Genomic DNA, 6,706 nt, shown 5'->3' with positions numbered 1-6,706 from the left:
TGTGACAGCGTATACTTCCAGCCAGAACTTCCCCAGAGGACTTTCAGTAGCTCAGTCGATTCACAAGCTACTGAAGTTTACAGCTGATCAGAGGAAAGGTTTTAAAAAAAAAAGAAATCAGGAAGAGAAAACAGAGAGGGACCTGAGAGAAAGGGGGTAGCAAGTTTCTGGCTCCAATGCCATGCTCTTCTATAACTAGCCACAATGCTGTATTAACTTTTCAAATGGATCTGTCTGTCCCTCTGAGCCCATTTAAGTAGTTGCCACTAGCTGTGGGAAAGCCAGTGAAGCCATACTATACAGCGGTTTGGAGCTGAAACTATTAGCTGTCAATGCAATACCATTAGATTTCTTACAATAATGCAATCCCATCCTATCTCCCATCCTTCCTAGACAACCTTGCCTATTCTTTGGTGAGAATTGCTCCATTGTACATACAGACATTCACATTCTTGATAAGACATTCAGGGTAAAAGTTCATGAGCCACATCCTCTGCTGGTATAACTTAATTTCCCTTCCCCCTTCTCCCAAGAGTGAGTGGGTGATCTGACTCCCTATGTTGAAACAAGGTTGTCTATTCAGCTGCAGTCAGACATACAGTATGTGTTAAGGCCCAGGCAGGCCATGATGCTGAATGGGGACACTAGAGGTTCGTGTTTCTTTGCTGGGAATTTTCACAGAGCAGAAAGGAATGCCACCTTTTTTTGTACAACTTCTGACTGAAAACTGACAGAGCTCCAAAGCATAAAATAGTTATTCTCATGGCACAAGACCTCAAAATGTAAGAATAAAAATGACTAAGAGGTTTTGTTGGCTGGCTTGAGTGAGCAATGTTAAGACTGTAATGGGACAATAAATAGAAATGTAGAAAAAGATCACTGAAAATCTGAGTCCTGCTGATTAGACTGGTCATTACTACTAATCATTCTGCTTAATCTCAGTCAAAACACTTTGCTTTTGAAATGTTCTTTTGATGGGATAGTAGCATTTAATAATAATAATAATAATAATTTAATCTTTACCATCAACAGAACATTTCACAACATAATTTTTATTGGTAATTGAGTTTGACCAATGATTTGCAATGTATCGAAGATAAACTCAAGTTCAGAGTAATCAGTAGAGGAAATTTTCTACTGAAAGTGACCAACAGCAACATGCTTTGATTCATATCATGGAGTGGTCTTAGAAGGTATGAACTGGATTCTTTTAGGAGAAAACAAAACTAGATCATACAGTCCAAGCACTAACAGTTGTTTGGGCCACAAAACGAGGTTAGAACTAATTCAAAGTAACCCTTCTGCAGTGCATACAGTGCAAATGTCAGGTTCTCAATAGCAACTAAGGATCTACAGATCTTTTCTTGCAGATCTTCATATTTGCTAACAGAACATAGCCTATGACTTTTTTGATGTGTGTAGAGCATACACAAGTATATAAATTACAGCACACTATCTCTTCCTACTGTCTTCAATAAAGCAATGTGTTAACTTTCATTGCATGAGATGTTAATGAAAATAAAGTATATCTTTCACATTTGTGTTATAGTTGAAATGAACCGAATCAAGTCCTAAATGGATTCATCAAGTATTTATTAAGGTAGGAAAGCAAAAGCAGTGCTGGGCGGCCGGGGAGTCGCAGCTCCACCAAGGGCTCGCAAATTTACCCTTGCTAGAGCCCCCTTCTTATAGTCTCTTTAGTTCCGGGATGTCATGGTCTTCTCCGGTCTCTTCATAGGTTCGGTCCCTTGTTGCTAGGAGGAAGGCCATATTCTCCCTTCTCGGGGTAAAACGGGCCCCCCCCCCCCTCCGTAGAGCCCGTTCACTGTTTACCCACCATACATACTTGCTTAACCTAAAATATTTCCTTATATGGCAAACAAGACCGCTTAATTAGCCGAATATTGCTTCTTCACTAACAGCTACACAATATGGGTCTATTCACACTGACATATTTTTATCGTTTATATAAAATACAGCTTGTGTTTCATTATAATGATGCATAACACATAAATCTTAACATTGCGATAAAGCTTTTCTTATTATACAAGCAATTATAATGTTTAACCTTGGCTTGAGGTAACCTTCATCCAGATGGTCCTTGAGCAACTGGTTGGATCAGCAAATTATCCTGTTACTCATTACATTTGGATGGCCAAAACTGAGGTATTTGTTAAATCCCACTGTGACAAAAAGATTTGAAAAGAAACAAACACCAAACCAAAATTTCCCATTTTAGCATGCTCAAAAAAAGCAAGAGCCAACTAAGTATCTCAGAAATCAAAACGTGGAAATATTCATGAGCCTAAGGCTGTATTTAACTCTGCCAACTATTTGCTAACTTGTATGGATTAAATTTGACCCCTTAGAGACTCAGTTTCTTCATTGGTACAACAGGGTATAATGGTAATTAACAGTTCTAAGCTAGATTGAAGCTTGCAAGGGAGTCATATATGTTCTTATTTTGTCCAACTTAACTGAAGACTGGGGACATACTGACATACCATTTACTATGAATAAACATATTCTTTCACAAGCATTTCATTCCAGTTTCACCATTGTGGTTTCAACAATACTTCACTGAGCTTCTATCTAAAAATCCAAAATTTCAAAGATTCAGACAGTATTAATTTACGGTGCTGATTTATTAATGTGAAGACCGGGTTATTTTGAATGTTTAAAAGCTTATTTCAGCTTGGATCCATGCACTCTCACACTAGATTTATTACCATATGGGACATGAAATGGTTGTACAATTTGTTGCTTCATTTCCACTTCTTGCATTTGCTACAACTGACTTCCCTGGGGTTTTGTTTGACAGCTCTAGTAAGCTGAAAATAAAACTTTATGTTTGGACAGCAGCTTCCACTCTAACACCTTTACTTATTTTACAAAGTCACTCAGATACTTTGCCGACATGTAAAGTATGTTTACTGACTGATTTTGTTAGCCACAACCAAACAGGGCTTGAGTTTACCATGACACATGATTTCAGCTGGATGAATCCACACTGCCTGGGAGGACAAGGTTCAAGTTAAAGCTAGTCCTTACCCTATACTTGCTTTGCAAGCCACCTGGTACATTGTCAAAGAAGGGCTGAAACCCAAAGCACAAATTAAGAGTGCTGAGCTAATGGGACAAGACAGATAGGCTCATCAAGGCCTTAGGTCATTCCTTGTCTATTTTTACAGAAAAAAGCCTGAAGCACGTAGAAATTATTTTGTCAATGTAAAATTGGTGGTAACATCAATGACTGCATACCGATGCTTTCGTATATACTTAGTGTTGGCTGATCCGGTCTAAAGTCTACAATGCTTCTAGTAACTATTATGTTTTAAGTTGCTCCTCCTAGAAACTAATAATACTACTGAAAATTATAGACTTAACCAGTAACATTTTAAATTTGTCCTGGTCCTAGTCTTCAATATTGTATACTAAATCTGTTAAATCTGTTGTGTATGTAAAAGGAAATTCCAGTAGGTGCATTGTAATTTTATGTATTGCGGGGTAACACTGTACTATGAACTATGACTTATTTATTGTTATCCAGAGCTATCTAAAATACATGTTTATTGCAATATAAAGGATAGTACCCTTTATATAGTTTAGTTTCCTTATTTCACTGTCAAAGCTAAGAAAATCAATAAAAGAAATTGATGCCAGGAAAGGAAGGAGAGAGGAAAAAAGCCAGAAAGAAAGTTTTTAATAAGAACATTTTGCCAAAAAGCACTTAATATTCTGTTTTTCTAAGCACTGTGTAATAACGTCTGTTGCTCACTGAAAGCTAATAATAAAAGTATCACTGCTGAAGTTAAGCTAAGCTGTACAACTGCTTATTGTTTATTTTCATTTTGTTTCACTGAATAGCTAATTCTCTCACAGGATTGTCTTCATTTCTCATAGACTCCATTATTAATGAAAGCATTAAATGATGACATAGTTTTGGATCACCTTATTTGGGGCCTGACCCCTGTCCCATTAAGGCAGCTGGAACATTACTATTCATATGACCAGAGGGCGTAGTGAAAACCTTATCTGGGAGGTTTCACAGAAAGCATGCCATACTCCAAAAAGAAACGTCAAACAAGCAGATTACTAAAGGCCAAAGGTCAGTTAAGAGGTCAATTCCCATCTCCAGGCAAAATGGAGAAAGTATTTAAAAACTGCACCATGAAAAATGAGATAGACATAGCAACACAAGCAGTCAACAATTTTTTCTTGCTTTTTAAAGTAAACTAATAATAAATAAGTTAATTCAGATGTTTATTTTCTTTCTTGAGTTAGATACCTAAGATCAAGATTCTGTAGTTCTCAATCCAAACACAAACCTACATTAATCACGAGCAAGTTTGCATTATACTGTAAGATTATTTTTCTCTACGTTATACATCATTATTTGAAATACATTTAAATTAGAAAACACTTTAGTAAAACCATTACTGTGACTGCATGGAAGTAACACTGTTCTTTTAATTCTATTTCGTACCTATTATTTGTGTGTCTAGTACATAAGATTATTTTTGTATAATTAAAATGGCTTTGCAGTAAAAAAACATTAAAAGCCACATCATCTATAAACAAACTTTTAATTATATGTTTAACATACATTTATATGAATTTCCATTTACAATATTTGATCATCTTATAAGAAAATACACTTTAAAATCACATGAAAGATGCACTGAAATATAAGTATTGAATATTTTAAACTGACTTTACTAAAATTTAAAACAGAAACATTCCTCTAAAAAGTGAAAGAAGGTCTTTGGGAATTCACCTGACTGCAAATATCTTTTCAATAGTGCAAACTTTTAAATGCTAAAAAAAACGGAGGACACATTTCTCAAAAGTGGATGTTTTATACTTTTCCCTTAATCATTCATTCCATGCTATTGAAACAGGCTGAATGGGGCTTAGTACCAGTGATTTTAAATTGCCAAACAAGAGACAAGTCTCATCATGTGTTTTGAATATCTACAAGAAACATATGAAGAATTATAGCTGATTATGTTTTTCTCTACTATTGATAATTCTGCAGTTGCTTCTGAAAGATATATCTATTTCCCCACCCTGGTAACAGTAGTTCATGAATAAGTAAGCGTCTTTAAGAATTAGAAAATATGTGATAGACTCACATCATGTCTCTTTTTAGAACAAACTAGCATGCTCACATGTTTCACCATTTATTTTAAAAAGCACAGGAATAGTGTTATATAATTATGCTTAGCCTTTTCAGATTTCCAGTCTGGAATATCTAATGAAGAAGTGTTCCAGTCCCCCCTGTTCTTTCTGTGTGTGCCATCCTTCAATTCTTTCTGGGTTCTGATTTTGCATTTCTAATGAAGCTGAACTGACAAAGCGTGAAAGTGGTCTAAAAGGAAAAACAAAGAAAGTGACCCTGCTTTCACTGTGCCAAGACTAATCAATATTCCAGAAGCTCAGCTTCCCCCTCTCTTCTGATGTGTCTTTATTTGTTTCAGAGTTGGACAAACAGTCTCCTCCCCTTTCCTTAAGTTACAGTGATAGTAAATTGCTGTATTCCAGAGCATATACAGATTGTTAGTTTTCTCTGTCTCCCGTTCACTCAATTTTGCAGCTCTGTTGTATTTACTGGGAAACCACTACCTTAACCAGCGTGTTCTTAGAGTACTGAAGATCTGAAAAGGTGAGCTGATCATTTCACTTAGTGGTGTTTTGAGTACAAAGTCTTAATTTTTCACTCTTTTCCTTTGTATGTTACTTAATGCAATGATCTTTTTGGCTGTACCCATGTTCTTTCTTGATCGTAATGCAACTTATAAAGGACAGATTAGCTGCATCAATCATCTTGGAAAGATAAAGCACTGTGAATGAATCTGTTTTTTTACAAAATACTGAAAATTAATCGTTCTGAAAAAAATCCTTCTTGCACACAGTAGTCTTGTCCATGCTAGAATACTTACTAATTTAAATATCTAGCTCAGGCCAAGAATGTTTTCACTCTCTAAAGAAGCAAATCACATATCATTCTGTTAAAATTCAGCTACAATCTTGCACTAAACTGCCAATCTTCAAACATATGGTAAAAGCAGTGATCAAATCCCATAAAAAAATTGTTACAACATGGTATTTCCTCTAAAACATGCTGTTTGAAAACCTTGTGTATTCTTATTTTAAGTTGTTCCTAAAAAAAAGGTATTTAGGCACTAGATTTATTAAAAGTAAGATGTTAGAGTTGGACTGTGTATAAATGGAGAGTGATTTCAGTGGAAGCAACTAACACTATCCATTTATGAATTTCTAATTGCTTCATAAAAACATGCTGGTGTATTAAATAACACTTCAGAAAACAGGATTCTCAATCTGGAAAACACCTTTGTACAGATTCCATTATTAAATAAATTCATACCAAGCAGCCACAAAACCAAAATAATTTTAACGTTAAAAATAATGTCCTAATGAAGGTTTTTTAATATTAAAATATTGATTCAGTGTGTGATTTCTTAAAATCAGATTATATCCCCATAATTGCTGTCAGACCAAGCTAAGTGTTACTTTGCAATGTGAACTTGTATTACAGTCTGAAGTGACAAGCTAAGTGGGATGTAACCTGATGTTTTATAGATGTGCTCTGAATAATTTATAGACTTCAAAGACGAATGTTATAAACATAAAATTGTCGAAGAAATCTTCTAAATAGTGGTTGAGGGATAAATAAACTATTCCT

This window comes from Charadrius vociferus, unplaced genomic scaffold (assembly GCF_000708025.1).
Source record: "Charadrius vociferus isolate BGI_N301 unplaced genomic scaffold, ASM70802v2 scaffold772, whole genome shotgun sequence".
Classification (NCBI taxonomy): domain Eukaryota; kingdom Metazoa; phylum Chordata; class Aves; order Charadriiformes; family Charadriidae; genus Charadrius; species Charadrius vociferus.
The sequence above is the reverse complement of the archived record's forward strand: the minus strand, read 5'-3'. Positions refer to the sequence as shown.